We start from the raw sequence: 14,167 nt of genomic DNA, 5'->3' as shown, positions 1-14,167 counted from the left end.
TTCCCTGAGGTCCAGCTCTCACCTCCGTAGGTGACTACAGGGAAGACCATGGCTTGGACTAGGCAATGGATCTTGGTTGCCAGTCTGATGTCTCTACTCTTTACTATTTTATCGAGAGTGGACATTGCTCTCCTCCCAAGAAGGAAGCGTCTTCTGATTTCCTGGCCACAGTCTGCATCTGCAGTAATCTTTGCACCTAGAAATACAGAGTCTGTCACGGCCTCCACGGTTTCTCCCTCTATTTTCCAGTTGTCAATCATTCTTGTTGCCATAATCTTGGTTTTTTTGACGTTTAGCTGCAATCCGGCTTTTGCGCTTTCTTCTTTCACCTTGATTAGAAGGCTCCTCAGCTCCTCCTCGCTTTCGGCCATCAGAGTGGTGTCATCTGCATATCTGAGGTTGTTAAGGTTTCTTCCAGCCATTTTCACCCCAGCTTTGCATTCCTCCAGCCCCGCACATCCTCGCATGATGTGTTCTGCATACAAGTTAAAAAGGTTGGGTGAGAGGATGCAGCCTTGCCGGACGCCTTTCCCAATCTTGAACCCGTCTCCTGTTCCGTGGTCAGTTCTGACTGTTGCTACTTGGTCCTTGTACAGATTCCTCAGGAGAGAGGGAAGGGGGCTTGGGATGCCCATCCCACCCAGAACTTGCCACCATTTATGATGATCCACACAGTCAAAGGCTTTAGAATAGTCAATGAAGCATAAATAGATGTTTTTCTGAAACTCCCTGCCTTTCTCCATTCTCCAGCGGATATTGGCAATCTGGTCTCTCGTTCCTCTGCCTTTTCTGAACCCAGCTTGAACATCTGGCAACTCTCGCTCCATGTATTGCTGGAGTCTTCCTTGCAGGATCTTGAGCATTACCTTACTGGCATGAGAAATAAGGGCCACTGTACGGAAGTTTGAGCAGTCTTTCGCATTTCCTGGAACTGCATTAAGGGGTCACAGCATTAGCAAGGTTGAGAACCACTGCCCTAGATCTTACTGTATTATATGACCTGTGCCTGTGGTGCCTCTGATGGAAGGCAGCACCATAAAACGGGCTCCCGGCAGGCCTTGCTAGGTTGACTTTCCCTGCTGACAGTTGGACTCTCACACCCTACGCTCAACACTCAGGTGTTGACGCACGTACAGAGAAAGGTGGCACCTTGCAAGGGAGGAGGCTGCGCTCCCGGTCCCATCCCTTCCTTTCCTTCATGTGCCAAAGGAGCCCTTGTGGGTTTTTTCCTTCTGCAACAGGTGAAGGGAGGACCTCCCCTCCATGTGATGTGAGGAGGAGCATCTTTCCCATCCCATTTTCCACACCAGCTATATCCCAGTGTTCCAGTGCCTCTAAATCAGTGGTTCTCAACCTTCCTCATGCCGTGACCCCTTAATACAGTTCCTTATGTTGTGATGACCCCAACCATAACATTATTTTCATTGCTACTTCACAACTGTAGTTTTGCTCCTGTTATGAATTATCTTGTAAATATCCGATATGCAGGATGTATTTTCATTCATACTCAATATGCCCAAATTGGTGGGGCTGAGGGGATACTGGTGGGGTTGAGTGGATACTGGTGGGGCTGAGGGGATACTGGTGGGGTTGAGGGGATACTGGTGGGGTTGAGGGGATACTGGTGGGGCTGAGGGGATACTGGTGGGGTTGAGGGGAGGATTGATTTTGTCATTTGGGAGTTGTAGTTGCTGGGATTTATAGTCCACCTACAATATCAAAGAGCATTCTGAACTCCACCAATGATGGAAGTGAACCAAACTTGGGTCACAGAGTTCCCATGACCAACAGAAAATACTAGAAGGGTTTGGTGGGCATTGACCTTGGGTTTTGGAGTTGTAGTTTACCTACATCCAGAGAGTACTGATGTATCTGGACCAAACTTGGCATGAATACTCAATATGCCTAACTGTGGACACTGGTGCGGTTTGGGGAGGATAAGCCTTGACATTTGGGAGTTGTAGTTGCTGGGATTTATAGTTCACCTATAATCAAAGAGCATTCTGAACTCCACCAATGATAGAATTGGGCCAAACTTCCCACACAGAACCCCCATGACCAACAGAAAATACTGTGTTTTCTAATTGTCTTTGGTGACCCCTCTGACACCCCCTCGCGACCCCCCCAGGGGTCCCGACCCCCAGGTTGAGAAACACTGATCTATATAGGGGCACTGGAACACTGGGATATTGCTGGCATGGGCAAACTTGGGACCTCCAGCTGTTTTGGACTCCAACTCCCACCATTCCAAGCTGTGAGGAAGTGTGGGAGTTGGGAGTCCAAAACACCAAGTTTGCCCATGCCTGATAGAAAAGGAAGTGGCTCCTTAAGATCTCTAAGGGGGGGGGGGGGGTTAGGAATAGAAACATAGACAAGAGTGGAATGGATAGTGGGTGGGTATTAAAGGAAACAATATGTCTACTGTATACTAAATGTATCACAATTGTACTTGCCCATATATATATACACACACACACATACATACACACAAAATAAAAAGGAAAGGAAATTGAGACCCCCCCACTCCCCCCCCCACCCCCCACCCCAATAGGAAAGGTCCTTTCTCTGAGGCCAGGGCCCCGCCCTCCCGAAGCCACGTTGCTTCTGCCTAAAAATAGCCCCCCAGGCGCCGACAAGACGGACAGCAGCCTCTTGGGGGGGCGGGAGGGGGGGGGACCCGGGAGACACCCCCCCCTTCCTGGCAGACCCCACTCACTCACTCTTACTCACTCCCTCACCGCCGCCTCCTCCTCCTTCCGCGCTGCGGGCGGGGTCTCCCTCCTTCTCTTTCTCTCTCTATCTCTCTCTTTCCTTTCTCCCCCCCCCCTCTCGCCTTTGGGGGCGTGGTCAAGGCAGGCCCCGCCCCTCGGAATCCCCCCGCCCTGGAGAAGAAAGAAAAAGGAGGGAGGGAAAGAGGGAGAGAGGAAGACCCCTTTCTCCTTCTCTCCTCCTTTCTTTTCTCCCCTATTTCCCTCTCCCTTACTTTCTCTTTCTTCCTTCCTTTCCTTTCTATTCCCTTGGCTTTCCTTCCCATCTTTTCTCTTTCTTTCCTTCCTTCCTTCCTTCTCTTCCCCTTCCTTCCTTTCTTTTCCTTCCCTCCCTCCTTTCCTTTCTTCCCTCCCTCTTTCCTTTCTATTCCCTTTCCTTCTCATCCTCTTCCTCCCTTCTTTCCCCTCCCTCCCTTTCCCTCCTTTCCTTTCTTTTCCTTCCCTTCTCTCCCTCTTTCTTTTACTTCCCTCCCTTCTTCCTTTCACTTTGCTTCACTCCCCATCCTTCTCTTCCTTTCCTTTCTTTTCCTTCTCTCCCCTTCCACTTCCTTTCCTTCAACCCTTTCTTCCCTTCTCCTTCCTTTCTATTATTTTAGCTTTCCTTCCTTCCTTTGCTTCCCTCCCTCTTCCTTTCTTTTCCATCCCCCCTTCCTTTATTTTCTTCCCTCTCATCCTTCCTTTCTATTCCCCTGGCTTTCCTTACCATCCTTTCCCTTCCTTCCTTCTTTCCTTTCCTTTCTTCCCTTTCCCTTCTTTCTCTCCCTCTCTTTCTTTTCCTCCTCTCCCCATCCTATCTTTCCTTCCCTTCTCTCCCCTTCCTTTCCTTACTTTTCCTTTCCTTCTCTATCTTCCTTTCTTTTCATTCTCTTCCCCCTTCCTTCCTTCCTTCCTTTCCTTTCCTTTCCCCACTTCCTTTCCTTTCTTTTCCTTTTCCTTTCTCCCTCTCCTTCTTTTCCTCCATTCCCCATCCTCCCCTTCCTTTCCTTACTTTTCCTTTCCTTCTCTCTCTTCCTTTCTTTTCCTTCTCTTCCCCCTTCCTACCTACCTTCCTTCCTTTCCTTCCCTCCTTCTGTTCTATTCCCTTGTCTTTTCTTTCTCATCCTTTCCTTTCCTTCCTTCCTTTCCTTGCCTCTCTCCACTTCCTCTCTTTTCCTTTCTCCCTCTCCTTCTTTTCCTCCATTCCCCATCCTCCCCTTCCTTTCCTTACTTTTCCTTTCCTTCTCTCTCTTCCTTTCTTTTCCTTCTCTTCCCCCTTCCTACCTTCCTTCCTTCCTTTCCTTCCCTCCTTCTGTTCTATTCCCTTGTCTTTTCTTTCTCATCCTTTCCTTTCCTTCCTTCCTTTCCTTGCCTCTCTCCACTTCCTCTCTTTTCCTTTCTCCCTCTCCTTCTTTTCCTCCATTCCCCATCCTCCCCTTCCTTTCCTTACTTTTCCTTTCCTTCTCTCTCTTCCTTTCTTTTCCTTCTCTTCCCCCTTCCTACCTTCCTTCCTTCCTTTCCTTCCCTCTTTCTGTTCTATTCCCTTGTCTTTTCTTTCTCATCCTTTCCTTTCCTTCCTTCCTTTCCTTGCCTCTCTCCACTTCCTCTCTTTTCCTTTCTCCCTCTCCTTCTTTACCTCCCCTCCCCATCCTCTCCTTCCTTGCCTTCCTTTTCCTTTCCTTTCCTTCTCTCTCTCTCTTCCTTTCTTTTCCTTTTCTTCCCCTTCATTCCTTTCCTTCCCTCCTTCCTTCCTTTGTATTCCCTTTGCTTTCTTTCCCATTCCTTCCTTTCTTTCCTTCCCTCACGTCCCTTCCTTTCCTTTCCCCCTTCTTTTCTCCCCTTCCCTTCCTTCCTGCCTTCCTATCCCCCCCCCTTCTCTTCCTTTATGCCTTTCCTTCCCTCCTTTCCCCTCCCTTTCCTTTTCTACCCCTCCCTTCCCTTCCTCCTTTGACTCTCTTGGGCCCCCTCCTCAGGATAAGAGCCTGAGGAGGGGTCCCAAAGAGAGAGGCATGCCCATAGCCAGGCACATGGCTCTCCTGCCATACAGTCTTCCTTGCAGGGTTGTTGTCTGGAGAGCATGATGGAGATCCTCCCCACAGTGTGTGGGTGAAGTGTCTCATCTCAAGAACAGACAAGCATCCTGAGCTCTGAGGATTATTACCTGGGAAGGAATCCCACTGGAGCATTGCAGCGCACCCAAATACCTGGGAGTCACTTTGGACCGTGCCCTGACCTACAAGAAGCACTGCCTGAACATCAAGCAAAAAGTGCGTGCTAGAAACAATATCATACAAAGGCTGACTGGCACAACCTGGGGATCACAACCAGACACAGTGAAGACATCTGTCCTTGTGCTGTGCTACTCTGCTGCTGAGTATGCATGCCCAGTGTGGAACACATCTCACCACGCTCAAACAGTGGATGTGGCTCTGAATGAGACATGCCGCATTATCACGGGGTGTCTGCGCCCTACACCACTGGAGAAACTACACTCCTTAGCCGGTATTGCACCACCAGACATCCGCCAGGGAGTAGCAGCCAATAGTGAAAGGACCAAGGCAGAGACATCTCCAGCTCATCCCCTGTTTGGATATCAGCCAGCACGCCAACGACTTAAATCTAGACATAGTTTTCTAAGATCTACAGAGACACTCGCTGGAACACCCCAGCAAGCAAGAGTCCAAAAGTGGCAGGCTCAAGCCCAGAACCTCAACCAATGGCTGATACCAAACGAGAGACCCCCCCTGGGCACACAGAGGACTGGGCGACTTGGAAGGCGCTGAACAGACTGCACTCTGGCACCACAAGATGCAGAGCCAACCTCAAGAAATGGGGCCACAAAGTGGAATCCACGACATGCGAGTGCGGAGAAGAGCAAACCACTGACCACCTGCTGCAATGCTCCCTGAGCCCCGCCACATGCACAATGGGGGACCTTCTCACAGCAACATCAGAGGCACTCTGACTGGCCAGATACTGCTCAAAGGACATCTAATCAACTACCATACTTGCAATTTTTGTGTTTTGTCTGTTTGTTTTGGTCTGTTAGAAATGTAATACAATTGACTGGTTGCCCCTGACACGACAAATAAATAAATCTGAATAAAACTACAACTACAGATCCAAAACAAAACCAGCAAATGACAGTTTTCCCAAAACATTTTCAAAACCTGCCCCATTTCCTTTGGGGAAAAAGATGTCCTTGCCAAGAGGAAGGGGACAGAAAGACCCCCACAGTCCTATATATGCCACTGGTGGGGCTTTGTCCCAGGAAGCGGAAGTGAGGCAGACCCCCCTCCCTCCTTCCTTCCCTCCCTCCCTGATGGGCAGCTGCTCTCCTCCATCCCGCCCCCTGTGAGGTCACTCACAACGTGTGTGTGTGTGTGTGTGTGTATATGTGTGTGTGTGTATATGTGTGTGTGTGTGTATGGGGGGGGGGGTCAATGGAGGGTAATCCCTCTGAGCACATCTGCCTCTGCTCTCCCTTCCCCTCGGCCCAGCTCTTTTCCCCTTTGCGCCCCAGTTGGCTTTTGGAAGCGCCCTGCACACAGCATTCCTTTCCTCACTCTTTCCCCCTTCTTCTCCTTTGCCAGGGTTCGAGGGATGGGATGGAAATGTGTGAATCAGGCTGGAAACATGGGCAGGAGGCGCTGGAAAATCTGAGCCTCGCAGGAAAAGGAGACTGAGAGTCAAAGGAGAGTCTCAAAAGAGCCGTGGGAGGCTGGTCTGGCATTTCTGAGACCCTCGTGGGTGGGTGGCAGGGGGACATTAAGAGGAAGCGTTGGTGCAGGCATTGATGCAGGTTGGTTAGGAGCAGGTATGGGCAAACATGAGCCTTTCCCTCCAGGTGTTTTGGACTCCAACTCCCACCATTCCTAACAGCCTCAGGCCCCTTTCTTTCCCCCCTCAGCCGCTTAAGCCCCCTGCTCCTTCTTCGAGTTGTTGTTATTATATGTATATTTATAATGTATTGTCGAAGGCTTACATGGCTGGAATCACTGGGTTGTTGTAGGTTTTTTCGGTCTGTATGGCTATGGTCTAGAGGCATTCTCTCCTGACGTTTCGCCTGCATCTATGGCAAGCATCCTCAGAGGTAGTGAGGTCTGTTGGAACTAGGAAAAAGCGTTTATATATCTGTGGAATGGCCAGGGTGGGACAAAGAACTCTTGTCTGCTGGCGCTAGGTGTGAATGTTTCAACTGACCACCTTGATTAACATTTGATGGCCTGGTAGTGCCTGGTGCAATCTTTTGTTGAGAGGTGACAATGGCCATCTGTCAGATGGCCCCATGTCCCTTAGTACATGGCCATTTTGTTGACAGATGGCTATCTGTCAGGGGTGATTTGAATGCAATATTCCTGCTTCTTGGCAGGGGGTTGGACTGGATGGCCCAGGAGGTCTCTTCCGACTCTTTGATTCTATGATTCTAGGTGATTAGATGTCCTTGGATATCTAAAACAAGGACATCTAATCACTAGGGCTGGGCGGTTTCGTTTCATAATTTCGTAATTTGTTAAAAATTCGTTATTTTTTTTTGGTTACGAAGCAATAACGAACCATTCAGGAGCATCTAAAAAACGAAACGAATTTTTCAATTCGTTTCGTAATTGCTTCGTATTTGTTTTGAAATTGTTTCGAAATTGTTTCGAAATTGTTTCGTTATTATTTCCGCATGTCTGGGGCAAGTTTTATAGCTGTTGTTTGTTTAATCAGTGAAAATAAAATTATAAATATCACACCAACAGTCAACAACAGAGGGAGAGGGAAGCTTCAAAAGTTCCCCTTGTCCCATTTGGAGGTTTTTTAGCATATTGCGCGGTCGCGTCTGCCATTAACGAATCGATTCGTATTCGTTTTGTATTGTTTCGTAATTTTACGAAATTTCGTAAATATCGAACTTTTTTAAAGAAAAATTTCGGAATTCTTTTAAATATCAAAACGCAAAAAAACCCAAAAAACAAATCGAGTTTAGAAACAAATTTTTCCGTGGTTGCCCAGCCGAACTAATCACCTCTCAACAAGAGTTTGCTCCAGGCACTGTCAGGCATTATATGCTAATCAAGGAGGTTAGTTGAAACATTCACCCCTAGCTCCAGCAGACAAGAGTCCTTTGTCCCACCCAGGTCATTCCAAAGATATATAAACCCACCTTCCTAGTTCCAACAGACCTCATTACCTCTGAGGATGCTTGCCATAGATGGAGGTGTAACGTCAGGAGAGAATGCCTCTAGAACATGGCCATATAGCCTGAAAAAAACTACAACAACCCTATATTTATAATTAATTATTTATTTATACCCCGCTTGATCTCCCCCAAAGGGGACTCCAAGCGCTGTTGCCCATCCCTCCTTAGGTCCTTCTTACCTTGGGAGAGGCGTGTGGGGCGAGAGACTGCCAGGCCGTCGATGGCGCAGGGGCTGCCACAGGGGTGGAGGGTGAGGGTCCCGTGCACGTTCTCGATGAAGCAGTGCTGGGGGGCAACACCGGAGCCTTGCAACACAATGTCGCTTGCTGCCGCCGAGCCCAGCACTGTCCTACCTGGAAGGAGAGAAGGGAGGAGAGCTCAGAAGGAGACACAGGTGTTCTCCTGCTCCAATTTGGCACAAATACCCAAAACGCCCAAATGTGAACACTGGTGGAGTTTGGGGAAAATAGACCTTGACATTTGGGAGTTGTAGTTGCTGGGATTTATAGTTCACCTACAATCCAAGAGCATTCTGAACCCAACCAATGATGGAATTGAACCAAACTTGGCACACAGTTCTCCCATGGGCAACAGAAAACACCAGAAGGGCTTGGTGGGCATTGACCTTGAGTTTGGGAGTTGTAGTTCGCCTACTCAAACAATGATGGATCTGGACCAAACTTGGCACACATACTCAATATGCCCAAATGTGAACACTGGTGGAGTTTGGGTAAAATAGACCTTGACATTTGGGAGTTGTAGTTGCTGGGATTTATAGTTCACCTATAATCAAAGAGCATTCTGAACCCCACCAATGATGGAATTGAACCAAACGTGGCACACAGTTCTCCCATGGGCAACAGAAAACACCAGAAGGGCTTGGTGGGCATTGACCTTGAGTTTGGGAGTTGTAGTTCACCTACTCAAACAATGATAGATCTGGACCAAACTTGGCACACATACTCAATGTGCCCAAATGTGAACACTGGTGGAGTTTGGGTAAAATAGACCTTGACATTTGGGAATTGTAGTTGCTGGGATTTATAGTTCTCTTACAATCATACGAAGATTCCGAACTCCACCAATGATGGAATTGAACCAAACTTGGCACACAGAACTCCCACGATGAACAGAAAATACTGGAAGGGTTTGATGGGCATTGACCTTGAGCTTTGGAGTTGTAGTTCACCTACATCCAGAGAGCACTGTGGACTCAAACAATGATGGATCTGGACCAAACTTGGCATGAATACTCAATATGCCCAAATGTGAACACTGGTGGAGTTTGGGGAAAATAGACCTTGACATTTGGGAGATGCAGTTGCTGGGATTTATAGTTCACCTACAATCAAAGAGCATTTTAAACCCCACCAACGATAGAATTGGGCCAAACATCCCACCCAAAACCCCCATGACCAACAGAAAATACTGTTTTCTGAAGGTCTTTAGTGACCCCTCTGACACCCCCTTGCAACCCCCCCCCCCAGGGGTCCCGACCCCCAGGTTGAGAAACACTGTGGTAAACACATTATTATGCGGTTACTTAACCCATAGACATATTCTGCCAGCATCTCCCTGAAGGGACTCAGGGTGGCTTAAACACAAAATACATTTAACAGGATGACACCAAATGACTATATGTTTAATTGGTTTTTATATATGTTTTATATTGTTATGTTGATCATTTTAATTATACTTTTATGAATGCATGGCATCGAATTGTGCCAATCTGTAACCCACCTTGCGTCGCTGTATGGTTGAGAATGGTGGGCTATAAATATTGCAAATAAATAAATAAAACACAACAAAAAGGTTGCTCAAATCAGTGAGCAACACCAAATAACATAAAATAACAACTTCCAATAATTGACAGAATATAACTTGAATTCAAATAAAAAGGGGTTAAAATGAGTTAAACCTTTTTGCTGCTGCTGACCTGAGGGTTGGCAATTCAAATCCACGGGATGGGGTGAGCTCCTGCTGTTAACCCTAGCTCCTACCAACCTAGCAGTTCAAAAACATGCAGATTTTTTTTTGTCATGTCAGGAGCAACTTGAGAAACTGCAAGTCGCTTCTGGTGTGAGAGAATTGGGCATCTGCAAGGACGTTGCCCAGGGGACGCCTGGATGATTTGATGTTTTTATCATCCTTGTGGGAGGCTTCTCTCATGTCCCCGCATGAGGAGCTGTAGCTGATAAAGGGAGCTCATCCGCCTCTCCCCGGATTTGAACCTGCGACCTGTCAGTCTTCAGTCCTGCCAGACCAGGGGTTTAACCCACTGTGCCACCGGGGGCTCCAGATGTGAGTAGATCAATAGGTGTCGCTTTGGCGGGAAAAGGCAGTAAGACGCTCCAAGCGGTCATGCCGGCCACACAACCAGGAAATGTCTATGGACAATGCCGGCTCCTCTCAATAGGTGTCGCTTTGGCATTAAGACGGTCCAAGCGGTCATGCCGGCCACACAACCAGGAGGTGTCTATGGACAATGCCAGCTCCTCTCAATAGGTGTCGCTTTGGCAGTAAGACGCTCCAAGCAGTCATGCCGGTCACATGACCAGGAGATGTCTATGGACAATGCCAGCTCCTCTCAATAGGTGCCGCTTTGGCATTAAGACGGTCCAAGCTGTCATGCCGGCCACATGACCAGAAGGTATCTATGGGCAATGCCAGCTCCTCTGAGCACTTCCCCCAAAGTCAGAGATGAGCATTGCCTCCAGAGCCGGAAATGAAAGGAGAAGCCTTTGCCTTTGTCTGTGTGTGTGTCTCAACAAGGCACTGAGTCTTTGCCTGTGTTTGCTTATAGACTGAAATCTGCTCTGAGTCCTCTCGGGGAGAAGGGAGGAATATAAACAAAGTGTGATGATGATGATGATGATGATGATGATGATCCATACCCACAGATTTTATCAGCGTCATAATTGAAGCACCGGGATTGTGGCGCAGCTGACTGGGTGTCAGCTGCAATTAAGATCCCTCTGACCAAAAGGTCATGAGTTCGAAGCCAGCCCGGGTTGGAGTGGGTTTCCAACCAATTGTGTGTAGCCTGTTGTCGACCTTTGCAACCCGAAAAGACAGTTGCATCTGTGAAGTAGGGAAAATTAGGTACCACCTTAAAGTGTGGGGAGGCTAAATTAACTGATTTATGAGGCCATGAAGAAGACTCCAGCAAAAGCATTCCAGTGGGGAAGCATGCGGGGAATGCGGGAAGTGCTTCATCAGTGTCGCAGATGGACGAGGAAAGGGACAGCTCCCCTGGCGGCAGAAAAAAGTTAAATAGCCTCTGTGTATGCCTGTCTATGTTTGTATGTCAAAAATTGGCATTGAATGTTTGCCATGACTCCAGCAAAGCATTCCAGCGGGGAAGCATGCGGGGAATGCGGAAGTGCTTCATCAGCATCGCAGATGGACGATGAAAGCGACAGCTCCCCTGGTGGCCAGAAAAAAGTTAAATAGCCTCTGTGTATGTCTGTATATGTTGTATGTCAAATTGGCATTGAATGTTTGCCATATATGTGTATACTGTAATCCCTGTGGGGTGGAGAAGGGTGGAAGATAAAAGCTGTAAATAAATAAATGTAGATTGGACTCCATATAATGGACTTTCTGATATTTATGTTATGAATTTCTGGTCTTCATGCGACACTTATGTCTTTAATATTTTAAAGTTTTCCCACTCTTGGTCTGTGACTATAATATTCAATCCAATCCAATCTAGAAAGTGCTAGAAGCCCCCTCCCATTTTGTGATCTGTGGGAAAGACCCTTACCCTCATTGAGGGGGCAGGAGCGTGATGGCGGTGCTGAGGCGCCCGCTGCCCAGGCTGACCAGGTGAGGCTTCTCCGCTTGGACCTTCAGCCCTTTGCCCGACTCCGTCAGGTCCAGCAGGCTGTTCTGTTGTGGAGGAAGAAGACGAGGAAGGCAAGCGGTCACAACACTGTCTGTATTATGCCACAACTTTGTGTGTGTTACGCCAGCTCCACTGGCTACCCATTAGCTTCCGAGCACAATTCAAAGTGCTGGCCTTGACCTATAGTTTGGGTCTCCTCCTGGACTCATCACTGACGCCTGAGGCTCAGGCGTCGGATGTGGCCGGGAGGGCCTTTGCACAATTAAGACTCGTGCACCAACTGTGACCGTACTTGTGAAGGTGGATCTGGCCAGGGTGGTCCATGCCTTAGTCACCTCCAGATTGGACTACTATAATGCACTCTACGTGGGGCTTGCCCTTGAAGACAGCCCAAGAAATTTCAATTGGTTACACGAGCGGCGGCCAGGTTGTTAACTGGTGCTCCTTACAAGGAGCGGTCAACCCTCCTGTTTAAGGAGCTCCATTGGCTGCCGTTCATTTTCCGGTCCCAATTCTTACCTACAAAGCCCTAAACAGTTTGGGACCCGCCTACCTGCGTGACCACATCTCTGTGTACGAACCCACACATCTCTTCAATCATCTGGAGAGGCCCTGCTCGCACTCCCAACCCAGAGTTGGTGCATGCCTGATGTCCTTGGGGAGTGAGTTCCAGAGTCGAGGGGCCACCACCGAGAAGGCCCTGTCCCTCGTCCCCACCAATCGCGCCTGCAATGGAGGTGGGAGCACGAGCAGGTCCTCTCCAGATGATTGAAGGGATCATGTGGGTTCGTACACAGAGATGCGGTCACGCAGGTAGGCGGGTCCCAAACCATTCAGGGCTTTGTAGGTAAGAACCTGCACCTTGCATTGAACGGCAGCCAATGGAGCTCCTTAAACAGGAGGGTTGACTGCTCCCTGTAGAGGAACACCAGTTAACAACCTGGCCGCTGCCGTTGGACCAACTGAAATGTTCGAGCTGTTTTCAAGGGCAGCCCCATGTAGAGCGCATAACAGTAGTCCAATCTGGAGGTGGCTAAGACATGGACCACCCTGGCCAGATCCGCCTTCATGAGGTATGGTCGCAGTTGGCGCACGAGTCTTAATTGTGCAAAGCTGTTAGGAATTGTGGGAATTGAAGTCCAAAACACCTGAAGGGCCCAAGTTTGCCCATCCCTGCTCTATCTTGTTTTGGGATGAGGTCTGTGTGTGTGTGGGGGGGGGGGGGGGGGAGGGGAGAAGGTCCTTCTCATGGGGAGGGAATCCCTGGGCCCTGAAGTCCAAGCTCTTGGCTCTATCTAATGGGATCTGCAGGCAAACCAATTAAGCCAAAGGGATTGGCAGGCGATCCTCTTGATCTGCAAAGCGCTGGAGACACACGGAGCAAAGGAGGTGGCCTTACTCCTTCGTGGAGACTCCAAAGAGGAGGAAGAGGCCATGGGGTGGGGTGGCAGGGGGGGGGGGGGCACTCAAGTCCTACCCTAAAACTCACCCCTGGCTTCTTCCCACTCTCAGTGTATTTACATGCCAATTGTTCTTTGCAGAACTGTCCCTTTTTGGGGGATCTGCAACTCCATAAGTCAGCTCTGCAGCCATCCTAGGTGGATGTAAAGTTTGGGAAACTTGTCCCCCCAAAAGAAACTTCCCAAAAATCTGCTTCCAGAACACAAGAAATATCTAGTTTACCTTTTGCTCTGCAAGACAAGTTTGGGAAACCTGCCCCCCCCCCCCAAAAGAAACTTCCCAAAAATCTGCTTCCAGGGCATAAAGAATAAATAGTTTGCCTTTCGCTCTGCAAGACAAGTTTTGGACACCTGTCCCGCCTCCCCCCAAAAAGAAACTTCCCAAAAATCTGCTTCGAGAGCACAAGGAATAAATAGTTTGCCTTTCGCTCTGCAAGACAAAGTTTGGGAAACCTGTCCTGCCTCCCAAATAAACTTCCCAAAAATCTACTTCCAGAGCACAAGGAATAAATAGTATGCCTTTTGCTCTGCAAGACAAGTTTGAGAAACCTGTCCTGCCTCCACCCCCCCCCCCCCCAAAAAAAAGAAACTTCCTAAAAATCTGCTTCCAGAGCACAAGAAAATATATAGTTTGCCTTTTTGCTCTGCAAGACAAGTTTGGGAAACCTGTCCCCGCCATCCAAAAAAAGAGAAACTTCCCAAAAATCTGCTTTCAGAGCACAAGAAATATATGCCTCACTACCTCTGCGGATGCTTGCCATAAATGCAGGCGAAACGTCAGGAGAGAATGCCTCTAGACCATGGCCATACAGCCCGAAAAAACCTACAACACCCAGTGATTCCAGCCATGAAAGCCTTCGACAAGAAATATATAGTTTACCTTTTGCTCTGCAAAACAAGTTTGGGAAACCTGTTCGTCCCCCCCAAAAGA

The 14,167-nt window shown here is 48.5% G+C and overlaps 1 protein-coding gene across 6 annotated transcripts in view; it reads right to left on the bottom strand.

Moving 5' to 3' along the window:
- The window catches only part of PHLDB1 (pleckstrin homology like domain family B member 1), a 52,970-nt gene extending 44,693 nt beyond the window's left edge, over positions 1 to 8,277 (bottom strand). For all 6 annotated transcript variants that reach the window (XM_067470830.1, XM_067470831.1, XM_067470832.1 and 3 more), the window contains exon 1: positions 8,109 to 8,277. The gene's annotated coding sequence lies outside the window, so the exon portion shown is untranslated. The remainder of the gene's footprint in view (positions 1 to 8,108) is intronic.
- Between the last annotated feature and the right edge of the window lie 5,890 nt (positions 8,278 to 14,167).

The sequence above is a fragment of the Anolis sagrei genome, chromosome 7 (assembly GCF_037176765.1).
Source record: "Anolis sagrei isolate rAnoSag1 chromosome 7, rAnoSag1.mat, whole genome shotgun sequence".
In the NCBI taxonomy this organism is placed as follows: domain Eukaryota; kingdom Metazoa; phylum Chordata; class Lepidosauria; order Squamata; family Dactyloidae; genus Anolis; species Anolis sagrei.
The sequence above is the reverse complement of the archived record's forward strand: the minus strand, read 5'-3'. Positions and strand labels throughout refer to the sequence as shown.